Genomic DNA, 20,261 nt, shown 5'->3' on the forward strand with positions numbered 1-20,261 from the left:
TCTGGCCACAAAGACCCCAGTTCTGCCCAGATTTACACAGGTGAAGCCCCACTGGCTTTGCAGGGCCTAGGGGATGCTGCTCTTCTGAACCTGAAGGCACACTGAAAAGCCAGCCCAAAAGCCAGCCCAATCTTTTGGATGCCATCAGAAACTGAAGATAGAGCCAAACGATCCAGAATGGAATTTCTTTTCCACCCTCTGCACTTTCATTACTAAGACAAGGCCCATAGGGCATGTTGGCCAAACAGCTTCACTACACAAACATGGTAAGGTGAAGTGAATGGCATCACGGAGAGAAATTAATCAGTCCAGTGACTTAAGGCTACTTGTCTTAAGTCCTACCATGTGGGAAACCAATGTCTGGCAACAGCAACCTTAGCACTCCTGTTTTCCAAGTCAGTGGCTTCAGGGAGCATCATGGAGGTGACACTCTTGGCCTCCAAGGGGCTGGGGAAATCAATATTGGCAATGTGAAGGACACTTAATGACAGTCAAAAAAAATGTTTGTTGTTTTTTTGTATCAGTGAAAGAGACATGAGGGAAAATAGGTAGTTATAAATGGCCAGGTAGGAAAGATAAAACAAAACAAAATAAAATATACAAACAAAATAAAATACACATAAATAGACAATAGTTTATTTATTTACAATAATAAATAAAATAAGATATACAAAAACCTATAACCAACCACCACAAATAAAAAATAAAGACAAAAAAACCCCAAAGAAAACCAGTAACAACAAAACAAACAAAAACCCCCAAACCAAAACAAAAAAACCACCCAACCCACAAAACTCCCAATGCATTATTTTTTTGGCTGTATTTGCTGTAAAGGCCAGTGAAAGAGAGTGAAAAAAGCAACTATTTGACACCCAGAGCTGCTTTGCTTTGAAAAATATGGAGACGAACTTAACAATGAAGAGTCGGGATTCCATAGGGTTGTTTATGTATGGAATACAGGCAAATGCATATGATTATGTAGAAGTGTGTCTGTGTGTAATGTAGCATTAACACCAATTCTAACAGCCTTATGAAATGATAGATTAAAAAGAAAGAGAGGAAGAAAGGAAAAGCAAGCTAGATTTTTTTCCCCTCTTTTACAAATATGGTGCAGTTTACAGAAGGATGGTCCTTTTTTAGGAAGAATTCTAAATGCATCATTCAAATATTGTTTGAGCTGAATACATGATATACATATCATGAATACATATAATCACAGCACAGTCTTTTGTGGAAGTTCTGAAAATAGCATTGGAAAAAGCTGACCATGAGTTTCCATCTATGGATTTGCATTTGGTTAACATGTGTGAACCGACTCCATTCATCTCATCCTCAACGGGAACCATCCTGCTGCTCCAAATGGCCAAGCTGAAAAGTTTGGCCTGAATGACAGGAATCATTTATGTGGGTCTGATGTCAAGGACAGCACCTACAGCCACCAGGTGAAATTATGGGAATGAACTGGGGAGCTCCATTGCACTGAAAAATCCCTACAGGTAATGTACCATAACAGCTACTGCATTGCAAACTGCAGGCAAAATATGAGGAGCCCTGTGGCAAGTAAAGTTGTAAGTTATCTGCTGATTTTCCTAACCTTTTTCCACCAGTTCCCCTTTGGCAGGAAAGTTTAAGGTTGCTGGGAAGGCTAAAACTTCCTTCTCTCCACCTCCAGTCTTCCAGGATGTAGCTTAGTTTCTCTCACTTCTTCCACTGCAGACTGCTGGGGGGGGGAAAAAAAAAGGGGATAAATCAGAAAAAAAAAGGGCAATTAGGAGAGTGAGCTTCAAAAGTCTCCACAGCCCCTCTCTGCTCGGCTGGGAAGGTCTGCACCGAGGGTGCCCGGAGGTCAGAGGGGACATCGCTGCCCTCTGCAAAACCTGTGGGAGCCGGTGAAGCCGGAGGATGTGGGAAGGGTGGCAGGGAGAGCTGAGTGCTCTAAGTAGCATGTTTCCTAGGAAACCTTCGACAGCAAATATCACATTAGTCCTGCCTTGTGGCCCAGCTCATGTGATGTCAAGAACAATTTCTCACAACTCAGCTCAGAAGGTTAGCAAGACTTGGTGAAATGTTCAGTGACTCTGGCCTGGCTTTCCAGCTGGGAGCAAAACATGAAACTGAGGGTGTTTGCATTGTTTTGGAGTTTTGTGACAAATTCCTAAGCAAATGTTTTGTTACTTTTTTTTAAACATTATGGTGGATTTCCCCCATGAGTGAGTTTGCAGAGACTCACCCAGTTGCTATACTGACTGTTAAGGAACTTCATTTAACAAAAGAAAGAAAATAAAAATGGAAAAACAAGCAGTCTCATGGAAAGCCTTAGAACAGTCAGATCACTGTTCAGCTTGTGCACTGATTAAAAAAGCTCCGTCATAGACTTCTGGCATTACAAAACTTTGTTTACAACTATCCTTTCTAATTTCTGTCAGCTGCAGCCTGAAAATATCCATAGTCTAGCAGATTTAACAAAAAAAGACGTAAGCTCTGGCAGCTAAACTCAGATATGAGATGCACTTCAGCCTCCCAAGAGGGCTCCCAGCAGCTCCTTAGTCTGGGACCCAGCACCTTGGGATGGGTCTGAGTGCAGAGATGCAGAGTTTTGGTTCTCAAGGCTACATGACATTTTGAGGTTGAGTATTTGAGGGGCTATGTGGTACCACAGACCTACCCCTAGTGTACCTGTTACTGCACAGCCTGTATCTTTCTCCCCTGAATTCTTGCAAATTGGCCTGACTGGAAGGCAACCCTGGTGTATTGTACAGGTAAAGTCCCACACTGCTGCCATTCCTAGTGGTTTCACATCTGTGACTTCAGTGGCATTGGACTTCTAATTTTTTAAGAGAAAAGATACTAAAACTGAAAAATCTTCCTCTGGTGACATACTTCATCTCATACGTAGTGAAATATTAAGGCCTTTTTAATGGAAAGTAATATATTTAAACAAATTAAAAATAGCCCCACTAATTTCTTTTTAATCATAAGCTAACTTAGGTGTTTGACCTCTTTATTTCCTTTTGCTGCTTCTCATCTTCAGTGATTTGAGCCCTCACATCTAGAGGGTTTTTTCCCTTTTTTTTTTTCACTTCCCAGGGAAATAAGCGATGAATACAAAAAAGAACAAGGCTGCTTGAGGTAACTGAGAAACATCAGCGTTGAAATAGGTCCATTGCTTCTTTTTATCCCATTTTAGGTACAGGAGGCCTGATGGATCAGCTTTTCCTTCAGGAAAGCCAGGATTAAGGAGGTCAGGTCAGCAGTGTGAGAACGCCTGTAAGAGCACTGTGGGAACACAAGGCTCCCTTATTAGCACGTTAATGTACTGAACCTGAAGCTCATTTAAACAAGATGGAGACAGTTGAGTTCTACCCCCTCATCCCAAATCTGCGGTGCCCTCAGAGCTGTTTGATCCACCAAGTGACAAATTTCCGAAGCCGTGCACTACTGGAAATCTCATAAACTAGAGCAAGTGCAATAGGATTTACTGACCACTGCAAAGGTTTCTCTTAAGATCCAAAAGCAGAGGTTTACGCAGGACAGCAAAGGCTCCTGCTGAGATTACAGCAGGTGAAAATATACCCGAGCATTGAGTCCCCTTGACCCGCCACCAGCTTTGTGGGAAAACAGCCCTCACAGATGGAACATGGCATCCGCCCTCACAGAGAGAACATGGCACCCACCCTCACACAGAGAACATGGCACTCACCCTCACGGAGGGACATGGCACTCACCCTCATGCAGGGAACATGGCACCCGCACTCATGGAGAGACATGGCACCTGCCCTCATGGATGGAACATGGCACCTTCTGTCATGGACGGAACATGGCACCTGCCCTCACAGAGGGACATGGCACCCATCCTCATGGACGGAACATGGCACCTGCCCTCACGGAGGGACATGGTACCTGCCCTTTTGGACAGAACACGGCACCCGCTCTCATGCAGGGACATGGTATCTGCCCTCATGGATCGAACATGGCACCCGCTCTCACGCAGGGACGTGGCACCCGCCCTCATGGAGGAACGTGGTACCCGCCCTCATGGAGGAACGTGGCACCCACCCTCACACAGAGAACATGGCACTCATCCTCACAGAGGGACATGGCACCTGCTCTCACAGAGGGAACATGGCACTCGCCCTCACAGAGAGACATGGCACCTGCCCTCACGGATCGAACATGGCACCTGCCCTCACGGATCGAACATGGCACCTGCCCTCACAGAGGGACATGGTACTTGCCCTTTTGGACAGAACATGGCACCCACTCTCATGCAGGGACATGGCACCCACCCTCACAGAGGGAACATAGCACCCACCCTCATGGAGGAACATGGCACCCACCCTCACGGAGAGACATGGCACCCACACTCATGGAGAGACATGGCACCTGCCCTCATGGATCGAACATGGCACCCACTCTCACACAGGGACATGGCACCCGCCCTCATGGAGGAACATGGCACCCACCCTCACACAGGGAACATGGCACTCACCCTTATGCAGGGAACATGGCACCCGCACTCATGGAGAGACATGGCACCCGCACTCATGGAGAGACATGGCACCTGCCCTCATGGAGAGACATGGCACCTGCCCTCATGGAAGGATGTGGCACCCGCCCTCACGGAGGAAACATGGCACCCTCCCTCACATGGCACCCAACTGCCCATGAACCCCTCATCCCACAGCCCCGAGCCCTGGCTGGCACCTCCAGCCGGCCCCAGCTCACTTGTGCTTCCCTCTTAGGTCAGGTGTTTTCACCTGTCCCAGGTGTTTCCACCATCCCCTCACGCTGGAGGTACATCCCCTCACGGAGGCTGTGAGGGGGGGTGGGAGCTGCCCCCACCATTTCCCACCACCCTGCCCTCACCTCACCAGCAGTGCCTCAGGGGAAGGCGGCTGAGGAACGGGCATCTACTGAAATTATATAAAACATTTACTTAGAAGAAATATTAACAATAATAATAAAAAAATTAAAAGCCATTTCCCTCACTATCAAACTCAGTGCTCCGGTATTTCCTGGCTGACAAAACCACGCTGCATTTTTCTCCCCACATGCTCTCCAGACCGAGGCTCCCACCCTCACAAACACACACACACGTGCTGCACACGTGTCGTATCTCCCAGACATGTAAATGCTTGGGGTTTTTTTTTAAAGTTAATTCTATCCCAGAGCAGTAACAGATCTTATAACACTTTCAGTGATGCTTCTTGTACACTAAGGGCCTGAACAAACCAACATTTAAATGCTGGTAATGCATAAATAGCCATATCACCTTCACCTAAGACACCTGGATAAACACACTCCCTCTTGCTTCCCAGCTCCCAATGATGAAAAGCAACACCTCACCTGTGGGAGATGCAGACAGAACCTCTGGGGTCCCTACCAGAATGTTGTCACCTGCTAAGGACTGGGATGGGAATGCAAAGAGCCAGATTAATACCAATGCAGACCTAAATAATATCTCAGTATCTTATAGATAAATGATTTGGAAAGAAATATCTGTTCTTATCGTGAGGAAAGATCTATAACTCACTCTTAGCCTTTCATCACCAGGAGGAAATATACTGCGACTTGCACCAATCCATTATCTGTTCTTATTTTCCTCTGTACGGGTATTTATCTCTCTGGCTCACTCTTTATCAACCCAGCCACCCATGATCACCCAAGCACAAGGTTCATGTGGGGCCCAAGCCAGCCCTCCCACTCGAGTGGGAGTCTCTGCTCTTCTCTGAACAGCAAGAATAAGAAGTGTACAGCTTGTTTTCATACTCTACACTACATTTGTCCCTGTCCGCAGACAAAATCCCATCCTCACATGATGTCATTTTGTTGTGATGGGACACTGGGTGGATAAAATCTGCATGGTATCGGTCTCAGCACTGTAAATCTGAACAGGAGGGGCTGGAGCTGAGCATTCCCCCAAGCCTGTACATGTCCCAGCCTGGGGTTTTAGGTCGGGCATATTTTGAATTCCAGCTTGTTAGAGTTACTGGCTCATGCACCCGTCTTCCCTCCAGCTCCCAGAGAGGATCTAGGGCTACTTCCAGCCCTTGCCTCAGTGGTTTCCAATCTAATATTGGGATTAAGATTTGCAGGTACATTTCTCACTCCCAATCCACAAAGGCAGTAACCCTCTTACTTTGCATTTCTTTCCCAGAAGTGCCAAGATCCCTCTTGTGTAGATATGTATGCCTGGTAAAACACGAATCTCTAGGATTTTGAGGTAAGATCAAATTTCAGCATTGATAGTCACTCATTCACTCCTTCATTCATGGAAAAAGATACACAGACTTCATCCTGCCTAAGTATGAAAGATGTTTTTTTCCGAGGGATATTGCATGCTGCAGCCAGCAATTTGGGACATGTGTCCTTTGTAGAAGATTACTCTATTACATTAGCTTACAAGAAAGCCTCCAAGAGGAAAAGTGTATGGTTTTTAGTTTGGCACTGACATAATACTACTAATAATAAAGAGTAAGCATTTTCTGCTATAGCCTGGAAAGAGTTTGCCAAAAGTCAGGGTTTTATGTAAAAATAGCTGCATGTCCACATTGGTTAGTTTCTCTTGGAAACTTTAAAAAAAAAAATAAAGCATTTTTTGATGGCTTTACCCTGCACTGCCCAGCCACATTAAGCCGCAGTAAACTACGTTCTTATGGTTGTCATAACATTTCGCTCTGTGTTGCTTGTGACGCGAATAATCTACTAAGATACATAAGGTGCAAAGTGCTGCCTTTCTGCCTCTGAGTTCCTGTAACAACCCCATGCAATTCCTGCTGGAGAGGTGCAGGAGCAACTCCCTGCCACTGCCACAGCTGACCAGAGCATCTGGGCCAGCAGCTCTGGGCAGACTTGACCCCAGCAATCAGGGCTGTGGGGATCAGCCTTCATCCCGCTGCACTCCCCCTCCTCCTCCCCTATCCCAGCCTGTCATCAATCTCACTAAAATGACAGCAGACAAATGTTAGCCTTTGCAAAGATCAGATGAAATCTATGGCTTTAGGGCTGCTCACCAAGGAGCGGTGTAGGCTACACCAGACACGGGCACCAGCAGTCACCTCCTCTGCATCAACCCGCTCAAATCAGCTTGGCAGCCATCACAGTCATCGCTCCACGGGTAACCCGAGTGCTCAAATAGATTCTGACAAACTTTAATGTTTCAGCCTCTCCACAGAGTTGGGGTTTGGTATTTTTTTTACAGATTGCTCATTCAAAACTTTTTTGGGGTTGGGGGTTTTGAGTGCGTTTGGGGCGATGCTGGAAGCCACATCGACAGCAGCTCAGGAGTGCACAGGAGCAGGGTTTGTTTGGGTTTAGTACACTTGGCCCTTACATATTCAGTAACCTGAATTCTGCTAGCCAAGGGGAAGGGAGGAGGGGGGAAAAAAAAAAAGAAAAAAAAAAGATTACTCCATGGCATAAATATGCTGTATGTGCCCTTGTCTCATGCAATTTCTTTACATCGATGTGCAGGAATATTTATCCCCAGTAGAAATGTTTAACTAATCTGGTAAATGTCAAGCCATATGGTGTACATTGTAAGGATTTCATCAGGCCTTTTTAACTCTTTGTGAAAGTCTCTCCCTCTTTTTGCCTCTGCTTCTCCTTTTTTTTTTTCCTTTTTTCTTTTTACCCTTTTTTTTTTTCCTTCGTTGCTGCCCTGCCAGAGCCTACAAGGAAGGAGATAGTGCAGGGAATGTTATTAACAACAGCTAGATCAGGGATGTGATGTTCATGGTTTACAATAACAAGCAGTATTAACCAGAAGTGCAACTCATGAGACGCCTTTACACTGGGCAAAGAGACACATTGAATGTAATTTTTATCAGCAGTGACCTGCAGAAGAAGATCACTAATACTTTTTTTTTAAAACAAACTGTCCACCCCAACAATGCACAAAATTCCCAGGGGCTACCTCATCTCTTATCTCTTCCTTTGAATAATCAAGTCTTTACAACAAATAAACTGCAGTTCTCCAGCACTTTCGAGTAAAGGAAACGTTTCTGTACTGGAACTATCTAGTGTATCTCCCAGAAAGATAGAGTGCAATTTACAATAACCAATATCAAAAAAGAATAAACCGTTATGTTCGTGCCAATCCTTATTCATGGTTTTATAACAAGACATATCTGTTTTCTTCCTATAAATCTTGACTCTATTTTTAGAGTTTGCAAATAATGACTCCAGTCTTTGGCTGCCTGCCACTTCTGTGAAAAACTAGAATAGCCACAGTGCAAGACTATATTATTTAAAAACAAAAGAAAAAGGGAAAACAAAAAGAAAAGGATCTTGTTGAACTCTGTGTATTCCCTACCAGGACAGACCAGCTCCAGATAGTGATAAGTGATGCAAATGTGCAGAACGTGTCATAGAAAGCAGGAGCAGGATGGAAATTTGGAGGAACTTCCACACCTATTTCTGACTCCTTTTACCTAAAACAAATTGCTTGCACCCGCATGAGCCCTTTGCTGTATCACCAGCAGACACTTGCACCCAGCGAGGCGTGAGCAAGCCTGGACTCCTCTGCTGGGCACTGCTGCCTTCTCCTCTTAAGGGGCCACCAAACCTTTTTTTAGCATCTGTTGATGGAGACAACCTCTGAGGGCATGGGATTACAGAGCATTTTTCGCTATAGTACAGCTCAGGAATGAAAAAAAAACACCAGGAGAAACTACCACCTTCAGCCGAGGCCTCCGGACATTTTAGAGCCGTGGAAGGCGAGGGAGGGGGAGCTGCAGGTCAAGGAAAGGATAAGATCTGGGTGGCTGGGAATGGGGAGGGAGAAAGAGGAATGTAGTGAAGGAGGTAGAGAAGGAAAAGCAGGGAAATGACAGCATTCAGATAAATTTAGCTCTGAATCCAAACTTCGGGGGGAGGGGAGGCGTTTCCTGCCCCAAAACCTCTGAACTTTCTGAGATTCTCCCATATCGCAAGTGATTTACCTGTAAAGAGAACTGAAAAGGGGGAAAAAAGAGGGAGAAAATTGAAATAAACAATTCTCTGCTGTTTAAACAATCTTTCCATCCTACTCCCCCAGGGTCAAATGTTCAGGCACAAGGACACAACCAAAAAAAAAAAAAAAAAGGAAAGGAAGAAAGGAAAATGATTTTAAAAAGAGGATCTTTACGCAAACGCATTAAACGCAGTTTTCATAAGTGCAACAACAGTATATCAACTGTTAACACAAAGTGCCTTCCCCACGTACCTGCCAGTTCCCTGACTCCAAAATATTTATTGGTACATTATACTTAACATTTCATCATTATTAAGGACATTATTAAAGCGAGTAACAGCACGACAGCTACTAGTGTAGTTATCTGGGCTTTGTTATGTGCAAGTGGCTTGGAAAAAAATAGAGAGGCAAGGCTAAGTTGTAAACACACCAAAAAAAGGAACAAGATGACAAACATTAATAATTAATCACAAGCACTAGTCTGAGACTTTTACTGTGAAAGCCACAAGATGAATGCATCTATTAGCCATGTATATCTCTTTTATTTTATTTTTTTTTAATTTCTTACACTAATGTGTTTCTAATAACAGCATTATCTGGCAGTATAGACAGCTTATGCCTGAACAGCCTCTCAGCATTCAGGAAGTTGTTGACAAAGACTTCTGCAATAGCCTGTCTGATTTTGTCTTATTTCCTTTAATTGAACCAGTAAGACTTGCACTCTTGCACTCCTGACCTTTGCTCAGAAGGCTAATTTGAGATTAGGGTAGTCTGAAAGTAAGAAATGGGGAGTGTATTTTTAAAGCACAGAAACATTTCTATAGTAATAGAAGATTAAGATCAATTTCAGTACAAGGATCCTTTCAGCCCCAAACCACTCTGCTCTTAAAGGGATCTGTGGAAGGACTTTGGTGACACAATATAGTCTCTTAATTTCAGAAAAGTTAAAATCACTCAGCTTTGTCTTGGTGCTGAGTGTTTTAGGGCTTGTAATAAAGATGATGCCCATGACTTTGAGTCCTTGGTGTCTTTACAGTCACCCAGGAGGACATTCAGAATTCCCTTAGGAAAACTTACACAAGAGCATAAAATATGTCATGCCAGATAAATGATTCTTTGTGGTTCTTATATTATTCTGGTCTAGTACTGAAGGTTGCAATACTTAAGCCCTGTGTACTGCCAGGGAATGAATGACACAGGCTCCTCAGTGGGAGAAGAGAGCCCAAGTGACTTGGGAGAAGGCAGAAGAACAAATATTTTTATTCCAGCTGTGAACATTGTGCCAATATAGCAGAGAGAGCCTGCTGCACAACTCTGTGCCAAAATGCAGAGGAATGACTAAGGCCCACATGAAAAATGGGACCAAACTGCGGGGGGAGTGTGTGTGTTTTTAATATGTGTGGACTTACTTGGTGTGTTCTCAGGCACAGTGATAAACAAACAGAGAAGCTGTCTGAGGGACTGACCATGACCCAGGATCCAGCGGCTACTCCTGCTCCTGCCTCTCCAGGTCTGCAGCTGCAGGAGTGCCTGGGTGTGCTGTGCCTTCAGCCTTACCAGGCTTCAAGTGAGCCTGCCTTGATTTAAAAGAAAACCTAGGAAAGTCGATAAGGAGTTTTCTCTTCGGGCTTCCCTGACCCCACGCACTCCATGAGGATCCAGCTTATATTTTCCTCACTTCCTCCAGAAGGAGGTGCGGAGATGTGCTTTTCACTGGGAACAAGGGACAGGAATGAGCTGCTGTGCTGAATCTGTACCCTCTACCACGCAGAGAGGGGATAGGACAAAAAGAAGGAGCTGGAGACCAGTTAAATGCACTGCCCTTCTGCAGTGCTGTACACAGAATATTCCTATTCGGAACCAGAGTAACATGTTTCCCTCAGCTGCAATGTTGCAATGGGGCTGATTGTGCTGTCCTATACAAGGACATCCACTAAGTCAGGAGGAACACTTCAAGCAGTGTGTCTGCAGGCAAAAGACCCAACAGTTGCTGCTGTAACGTAGATTTAAAGGCTGTTCCCTCTATTTACACATGTAGATATTGTAATGCTGCTATGCAAACAGTCCTCTGTGGACTTTTGCTTGTGGATTTTATTATAACACATTCCTGACTGTGAATGGCACCTTTCCTCTGCAATATCTGCTGCTGTGCCCTTTATGTTTTACCTTCTGACTCTCTTCTGGTTTTGTTACTTTTCTTGCTGGCGGGATTTAAAAAGTAGGAAATGAACTTTCCCTTCTCTTCTCTAAGTGATGCTCACGGCATGTGAGCTGCAGTTGCATTGTGTTCCCTGAACTTTGCAGCCACTGAAAACACGAACAGTATGTCAACTTGTTCCTGTCTTTGCAAGAGAATTCAAGGTCAAGCTGACCAGTGAACTCTCGTATTTAAACAGAGTAAGTCAATGCTCATCCACAGCACCGAAAACTGCCTCTAGGACAGACGTTAACCCTGTGCTGGGCCTCCAGACAGCGCAGCCCGTGTCACGGCTCTTAAAGCAGTTTGCTGCTGCTGTCAATAAGAGCTGGACATACTGCACATGTCTACCGGGCCTAAACAAGTGTCCCTTCTTCGGATGTGCACGGGAGGCCCTCAAGGGGTTAATACATGCCATTCCTGAGTTCAGTGAAGGGACAGGGAGAGCCGAACAGCGGGAATTTCAGGATGTTAATAGCCTCTTCTCTTCCGATTGGCCCAGAACGAATGCAGGGTACAGTAAATTGTCCTTGTCAGCTTAGCTCACATGATGATATGCTTTATTTCTAGACATGCCTTGAATCTGTCCCTTGAATTTATGTTCAGAAAATAAACACTTCCAGACAGCAATAAAGCATTCAGTTGTAGCTGGCTGTTGCACAGTCTCAAGCCAACCAAAGCCATTTACTTTAGAGTTTCTAGAGCTTGCAAAGCCTTGGCTCCTTCAGTTCCTGCTCACGTTAGCAAGTGTCCCCCCTCACCCAACCCTTGGATTTGAAAGGATGTCCCAACTTACTTGGGAAAGCTCCAGAGTGTTTTGCTTGGTTTCCATGCAGGTTTCCACCCTGAAGGATCACATCAGGCCGCACCTCGAACGCACACACAGATCCTCCTGTCTTTTACAGCAACACTGAGAGAAAAGAAAAAAATTAATGTCAGCATGTTGCAAAATAAAGATATCGATGATTCAGGATATGAATTTTCTACCATAAAAAAAAAGGTAAATTAAACAGCTGTTCCATTTGTGCCTGATGTGGCTAAGGAAACAATCAGTGGTTGGCTGATTTACTGATTAGGAAGGTTGTATGCAATAATCTCCAGGTGTTTCTGAGAAACACCCAAATAGAGCTGCAGTGTTTGTTTGCAGCCAGTAATTTTATGGCAATCCTTTCCCTCCTCAGTTCCCCTCAATAACACCAGTTTATAACTGCACAGTTACAGTATAGGGGAGTTTGGCAAAAATCAATGGTAAATGCGCATAGGAGACAACAAAAGAGCAATACAAATAGAAAAAGCCTCGTTACGGCTTTAGTTTATTAGAAGTGTGTGGATGTCAAAATGCTTTCTTCAACCCAAAGGCACTAGAAGAAGAAATACTAAGTTATATCCACATTTAGAGCTGGGCAGCCAGCACTCCAGTGTTAGACCTGGAACAAGCTGCAAGAGCGCCGTGCATAGGTGGGTTTCATTTTTCTCCTGTTTGACACAACACAAAATTTCTGCTCAGGTCCATTCCTGCTGAGAAAAGTGCCCATAGAGGAACCCACACGGGGCCAGAAGCAGCTCTGAATGCATCTGATTGTGAAATCATTTGATAAGAAGGCAGGAGAACAGCAGGGGTACTGTTCTGTTCTAGATTATAAACTCATTAGGAGATAAGGATGCCAAAATAGGAATACTCCAGGTATCAGGTGGAGCTGGAGTAAATTCCCACAGAGTGCTTGTTGGTGAAAAAACTGCCTGCTACAGTGCCAGACTGGCCTAAAAAGGGGTGATCACAGAGGTGGTGGATCTCCCACCCACAAGTGGGGAACTGGGTCTGGGGGGGAGACGGTTAAGGGATCTAACACAGAGATCAGTGCAGAGGCTGGTGGGGGGGGACATTCACTCAGCCAGTTTTCAGCAAGACACACACCAGAAATTGTCTGAACAGAGGAGGAAAACTTGCTGAACCTTTTCTTTCCTTTTCCCCCCTCCCCGCCAGCACCAGATCCCTCCCATGCAGCAGGGGTGCAGAAAACATCAGCGTGGCTGGTTCAGCAAGGGTGTTCAAAAAAGCTTTTACAATTTCACAGGAAGCCAAAGGGCAATTACACTTAACACCCATCCCCTTTCCTTTTCTCTGGCTATCTTGCTTTCTCCTGTTTCTCATTGGCTCTCATTCCCATCCTTCCTTTCCTCTTCTCTTCCCTTGATGCCATTCAGGGACTCCAAAGCACTAATTCAGCACAGCACTGGCAGAGATAAGTTAAAACAACGAGGAGATTTGCAATTAGGGAGAGTTTTAAGGATTGGGAATTGTGCATGTTTTACAGTCATCTCTTGGTGATGGGGACTTTATCTTAGGTAGATAGGGCTCCTTCCTTGGCTGCCACAGCCCCACCCTCCTGCACCGAGTGAAATTCCACATTTTAACTAAGGTGCTGCTGTATTTCAAACATATCCCCTTGGGAGGAAAAAAAAAAGTTAAAAATGTACAATGTACTTTGGCCAGGGCTGATTATCAATGGTGTACATGCCTTTAAAATCCTTTGTTAATGAGGTATCCTTATTACCATAATCAAACACGCTTAGAAACTTGTCACAGATAAGCAAAATTCTTTACATTCTTTGCTCTGCACTTTCTTTTGGCATCTCTTCCCCATCCCCCTCGGTGACTGCTGAGCTTCTGAAGGTTAGGGACCGGTAGTGCTCGAAATGGAAGCCCTCTGTTTACCCACACAAGAGAAGGAACAGTCAAAGCTTCCTTACTCTGCTGCAGAAATGACCTGAACAGTGACCTGAGGAGACCACCCTCCTGAGAGAGGAGAGGTCACCCAGCCTCCACACAGGATCTGCTCAGGGCATCCTCTGCAGAGAGAGCGAGGGAGAGATTGCAAATCATCCAAACTGTGCCAAATTATGTGTGAAGGTTTTGTAATGCAGACTACTGTCCACCAGGGATTATATTAAGAACATCAAACCCAACACAGAGAGAATTTCATTTTATCCTTAAATTCGACTTGCAGTGTTTTATTTAATGCTTCTTATCAACCCTCGTGACCCAAAACATCTCGCCACCAGAAAATACTTAAATAAATTGGGCAATTTGTGCAGAGGGCCATACAAATTTAGCATGAAAGACTCCTGCTTTTAATTTGTTCATACAGAACATGGACTCCTGACAGCCACTCAGGCAGCCATTCCCAGTCATTCCAGAAACCATCTCTTCTCCCTGTGTTTACAGAGTACCTGTCTAAATAGCACAAAAACTTGATTTAAATGTGAGTGGTCTGACATGAATCAAGTGATTGATAATTAGAGCAAAGTTAGAAATATACTCAGCTCAGGCAGGGGAGTTTGCACATCACTACATGTCAGCATCCAACAATTTTTATTCTGAGACTGGACCATTTCATGTGGAATCACAAGCCACAACAGCATTTTTCACAAATCAGACTTCTCGTTACATAATTATACATCTTATTACTTGGGTTTGTTTGGTGTGTGTTTTTTTAACCTATGAAAAAAAAGGTTCTGCTTTACCGTAGCCTTTAACAGACGGATTCGCTTATTTTTAGATTTGAGAATGTTTCTGAGAAATTACTTTTATAAAGAGACAACCTGCAAGGGTAGGGAAAAAAACCTCTAAAATCTCTCACAGAAGGGTATGAGAACTGCACATTTTTACGAACTCTTTGATGACTTCATCAGGGCTATGATAATATATCAACCACATTCTTAGGGCTCAGTTAACCCTTAGGCAAGTGGGAAGGATAGTTAGCAGCTCTGCAGGGAGCACACTTAGTCAGAAACAGTATTTATTGCCTTTTTTCAAGTGTGGCAACAGAGGCCAAGGTTGTAGGACTCTGTCCTCATGTTGTCTGGTTGATTTTCAGACCTGAAGCTCCCCAAGACCTTTTGCTTTGGTGATGTTACCAAGAGCTTTTCAACTGCTTTTTGACCTGGTGTGGAAGGAAAGGGAGAGTTTCTTCCCCTGGGCACCACAATTAAGACCATGAGAGATTTGTGGATGCCCAACAGCCCATTTCCAACATCAGCTTTCTCTGAAACTATCCTTTTTCAGCCTGAGAACAGCACACAAATACTGAATATATCTTAATGTTACTCATGAGTGTAATGCCTCACCACTATCTTACAGGTGGGAAACTGAGGCATAAGGATTGAATTTAGTTTATGGACAAACAAAGAACCTAAAGTAAGTCCAGTTATGAGTCCTGAGGATCCCTCCAGCTCCTTTACTGCAAAACCACACTGACTTCCCTGCATTTCTTTCCTCTGTGGGAAGAAACAAACCCAAAAACCCCCACAGGAATAAAACAAAACAAAATTTTTGGCTGTTAAGCAGGAGAACACAAAGTAAAAAGCTGAGGAAAATTCAAGCTTCTGAATATATGAAAATTTGATTACTAAATTTAACAGAATCAGTGTTTGCAATCAGAGCCTAAATGTGTAAAGTAAGTAGAACAGATTAGGAAATAGGATATTGACCATGTGTTTGTAAATATATATATATATAAAAAAACAACATTCCAATTCTCCAACTAGCAGGACTGAGTTAAACTCATACACCAAATATGGGTACTCAAGAGCACTTTGGTGGCTGAATATCAGTAAATGTGTGAAGAAAAGCCACTGAAAATCTATATGTTACTTTGGAAAGTGAAACAACAACTCCTGAAACACGCTGTTATGTCATTAAAACTCTTGATACTCCCGTCATCCTCTGTATTGATCGATTATGACTGCTCATGACCTTGTGAGGTAGTAAAAATCCTATCATTTCAGATGGCAGGGGACCCAATCCTGTTCTGGAGCTCTCATCCCAAGCGTGGTTTGAGACAGGCTTTTGCCTGAGCAGCCAAAACACTCATGAAAGGCTACGTGGATTGGGGTTTATAATCCGACAAAGTACTTGGCTGCAATACTGCCTATTAAAAAGTCAGCGTTTGCCAAGAGTTACCACACAATTACAGGGATGGCTGTAGCATCTCCAGAATTACAGGGATGACTGTAGTATCTCAGATAAGCCAGTGTGGGAACTGCAGGTTAATGGTATCTCTTAATGGTGATGGCTGTAATGTAGGTTAATGGGATCATAATTTCCTTTCCCTGGGAGGATTTGTGAATTCCTCCATTCATCGCCATTATTTTTAGTAGCAAATGAAGGATTTGATTCAGACCCGGAGATGTTTGCACCAGGAGGTTTGTTCCAAGTGGAGAGCCAGTTTGACTAGCTGAAACCAAACCCAGCCCGATGCTCCTGAGGGGTGGTGAGGAAGGCTCCCTGCACACACTGACACTGCTCCACCCCAGCATGTTTGGTGCTGCCCACATTTCGGACAGTCCATCTCTTGGGCTCATCCCACAGCGTGCCCCAGCTGTAGTCCTGATGGGGAACACTGTGACACAGCACACTGAGCTGAGCCAAGTCTTTCACACCCTAAAACCCAGCATGTAGGACATCGGGGTGGGGGGTGTGTTTAAAGTACTTTTTGGCTCACGGTTGAAGTTTATCAGTGATCTGAAGGCAGATCTTCCAAACCACATCCCTGCCCCTGCTTTTCCCTGCACTGCCTGCTCTGTCCTGCCCTTCAAACCCTGCTGGTGGAGATGCTGGAGGGCACGGGCTGTTTGTCCACACAAACCCCAAACTTTGCTGAGTTACCAGAACAAGGCACGCCTGGCTCTCAGCTTCTCAGCAGCGGCGGGGGGGGGGGGGGGGGGGGGCAGGAACAGCAGAAGAGCACACGGCTCCCCTCTCATTTCTGATGCGCCGCCAAGGCCCCAGCTGGAAGAGGAGGGGGCTTTGATGGTTTTGTAGTGGTGAGGCATCACCCCCTCCTAGTGTAGCCCCCAGGGCTGCTTTCCAGGCAGGTTTGCTGGGCGCTGGTGAGCGTCACACAGCTGGCATCACACACCGCGGCCAAAACACCTTCCAAGGGGGATCCTGTCTGCCCTCTCACCTTACTGTTTCTTCCTGTCCCTGTTGTAACCCACCGCCCATGGCCGGTGGTCTGTCCCTCCAGCCGTGCTGGCAGGGCTCTGGCAGTGTGTTAATTGCCCGTGGGCCGCCCGCCAGCCCCGTCTCCCATTTAGTGATCGCCGACATGACCCGCGTGAGCGAGCGAGCGCGCCGGGTCAGGGCTCGCCGGGGCCAAGTTCAAGGGCACAGGCTGGTACAGACATATAAACAAGGGAATGGTATGTAAGCAATAAAGACATAAAGGTTAGGATCAGGGCTAGCAGTACAATAAACAGCTGTGATAACCCGGTTTGTTTATAGATAAAGAATTTACTGTAAAATCTGCAATGTGCAGGATACGTTTGTTAACGCTTTAAGGGACGTGTATTTTTAGATCCTCTTTTTGGTTTGTGTTTTTTTTTGTTCTGTGAGTAAATGTCTCTCCAAACACCCTTTTTTATTTCTGCTTTAGTTTAAATCAAGCCCAGCAAACACATGCTTATCACATCAGCAAGAAATCTTCCCCTTCAAAAATCCCTCCAAACAAGCCAACACGTTCCACGGGAGTTTAAAACTGCTGCTACAATAAATGCAGACAGCCCAGTCCTTAATATTTAGAGCTTCCCATTGAAACACCCACGTTTCAAGCAAGGAACATCCCTTTACATCCTATTTTTCCTAATCCAGTTCTAATAAAAGTAAATAGAGTAAGCACAATTTCATTAGGGCTCTTGTAATTTTGCACAGTGTATGTTTTGCCAACTTCTGCTTTTAAAATATATTTCAGAGTGTAGCCAAGCGTTTTGTGAAATTACCACGGTGCTTCTTAGGTGTCCTGTGAGGCTCCCATCAGAAGCACCATATATTGTACTGCAACTATTGATCCAAATGGCTACATTTCTAAAGCAGAAAATGATTGTGTAGTGAAAGCAGTGCAGAGGTGCAGTAAAATGCCCTCAAGTATATAAAGATATAAAGATTAAAGTCACCCTGCAGGTTCCCTTTAACTCCTCCAAATCCACTGTGTAATGTGTTCTTTTAGGATAAATCAAAAACTTTGTACAAATTAACATGACAGGTGCCAGTGTTCATAAATAAGATTTCTCCCCACCAACACGAGGCTCCAGGAAAGTTTACTTTGCTCTAAATACATGCAAAAGCTGTTAATTAAATTCCCAGATGTCCATAGAACATCTGAATATCTAGAAGGCAAAATAACACCCCAAAATTTGTCAGCCAGAACACGTATTCAGGATAAGAAATTGACTCTTCAGTACACAGGATGCCCTAGAGTGTTAATACCAACAATTTTCAGTTCTGTGCTTAGTCTTCAATAAAGTTTAGATGATCTTAAAAAGGAAAATACATAGGTGGACTCTGTCATAGATGCTTTCTCCTCCACAGCACCAAAGTGCCTTTTCTAAACTGTGGAATACACCTTTTGGCAGCGTAGTTACACAGGACTTGTAAAAAGCATTTGACTGCAGGACAAATATATTTGCTCTTGCATTGCTTTCACATTCATTCTTGGGATCCTTGTTGGTACCAGCCATTTTCCCCATCTTTAACCCTCCCAAATGACACCAAAAAGTGAGATATGTGTTGCAGGTGTCTGACAGGGCTCCTGACACACTCGAACAGCACAATCATGCTCAGACCATGATCAGGGATCTCCAGTTTCTCTTCAGCCTAATTAATCAATAACAGCAGCATCCCAATAAACTATATAATTTAATGCCTGCTCTGAGCCAGATTCTTCTTTGTCCTGTTTCTGCTTCCACTGTACTCAGTGGATAAACAGTCAAGGTGAAATATTTCCCCCAGCCAAGCTGACGGTTGAATTCTCCAGGATTATAAGGGAACCGGTAGATCCTAAACAGATTAATCTTTGAAGAAGGAAACCTTTCAGTCCCTGGCTCCTAGCTGCTCCTGTACACAAATAAGGTATTTTCAGGAGCTTGTACTTCAGGAGCTCTGTCACTGAAATAATCAGTTGATCAAAACATCCTTATAAGTCAAATTCTGGCCCTCTCTAGCTCTGGTCAAAAGACAGATGGATGAAAAGGCATCGCTAATGCAAACCCCTATCACGTCTGGGGCCTTTCCCCTGCACAATTATCCCGCCTGGATTATTCCTCCAGGACTGTGACTGATTTACACACTACAGGAGTGTATCTCATCTGGGAAACGAGTGCAGCTTTTTAATTATTCTCTGCACCACGGTATCACCCGCAGGGTTTTGGTCGGAGCTGCTGTGCTCGGTGCTGCACATTGCGGGAGGACAGGATGGGGCCCACCCAAACTGCTTCCTGCCTGCCTTACAAGTTGGGCAGAGAGGTAACACAAGGCTGTGGCGAGATGGCTGCAGCTCAAATAAGGAGCAGTTGTCACTGCATCCTACCTGCCTTGTCGTCTTCAAGGGCTTGGAGGAGTCACTGCCCAAAAGGAATTAGAAGGAGGAAGCTTCGTGTGAGTGTCGTGGGGAGCTGCACCATCAAAGCCCAAAATTATTACCTGAGAGCATAAACCAAAGGACAGCATTTTAGGAAGGCTCTGACAAAGACAACAAGGCTTTTATGTGGGGTATGAGACCAAGGAGGCAGCGGATGGTGGTGACAGGAGACAGCATAGAGGCTGTGACAGATTCCCCTGAATCCAGAGCCAGGCTGGGAAAGGGGGGTATCCCACTGTAGCTGGGGTGGAAGGAAACAGGGTAATGTGAAAGCATGGTGTGGGCCATCCACCTCCAAACACCCTGACACAACATAACCATCCATCACAGGCTGGGCAAGCAGAGGTAACAAGGAATTACTTTGCAACAGGGTTGTCCCTACAACTGCACGGAATCATAGAATAGTTTGGGTTGGAAGGGACCTTAAAGCACATCTCATTCCAAGTCCCTGCCATGGACAGGGACACCTCCCACTACCCCAGGTTCCATTCAGCATGGCCTTGAACACTGCCAGGGATGAGGCACTTACAACTTCTCTGGGCAACCTGTACCAGGGCCTCACCACCCTCACAGTAAAGGATTTCTTCCTAATATCTAATCTAAACCTACTCTCTTTCAGTTTGAAGCCATTCCCCCTTGTCCTGTCACTATATGCTCTTGCAAAAAAATTCCCTCTCCCTCTTTCTTCTAGGCT

The 20,261-nt window shown here is 44.8% G+C and overlaps 1 long non-coding RNA gene across 2 annotated transcripts in view; it reads right to left on the reverse strand.

The window, feature by feature from the left end:
- The window catches only part of LOC135412331 (uncharacterized), a 274,161-nt gene that overhangs the window by 71,873 nt on the left and 182,027 nt on the right, over positions 1-20,261 (reverse strand). For both annotated transcript variants that reach the window (XR_010429581.1, XR_010429582.1), the window contains 2 exons: positions 11,947-12,060; positions 1,595-1,720 (listed from right to left, as the gene is read on the reverse strand). This is a non-coding gene — a long non-coding RNA (uncharacterized LOC135412331). The remainder of the gene's footprint in view (positions 1-1,594; positions 1,721-11,946; positions 12,061-20,261) is intronic.

This window comes from Pseudopipra pipra, chromosome 3, assembly GCF_036250125.1.
Source record: "Pseudopipra pipra isolate bDixPip1 chromosome 3, bDixPip1.hap1, whole genome shotgun sequence".
In the NCBI taxonomy this organism is placed as follows: Eukaryota; Metazoa; Chordata; class Aves; order Passeriformes; family Pipridae; genus Pseudopipra; species Pseudopipra pipra.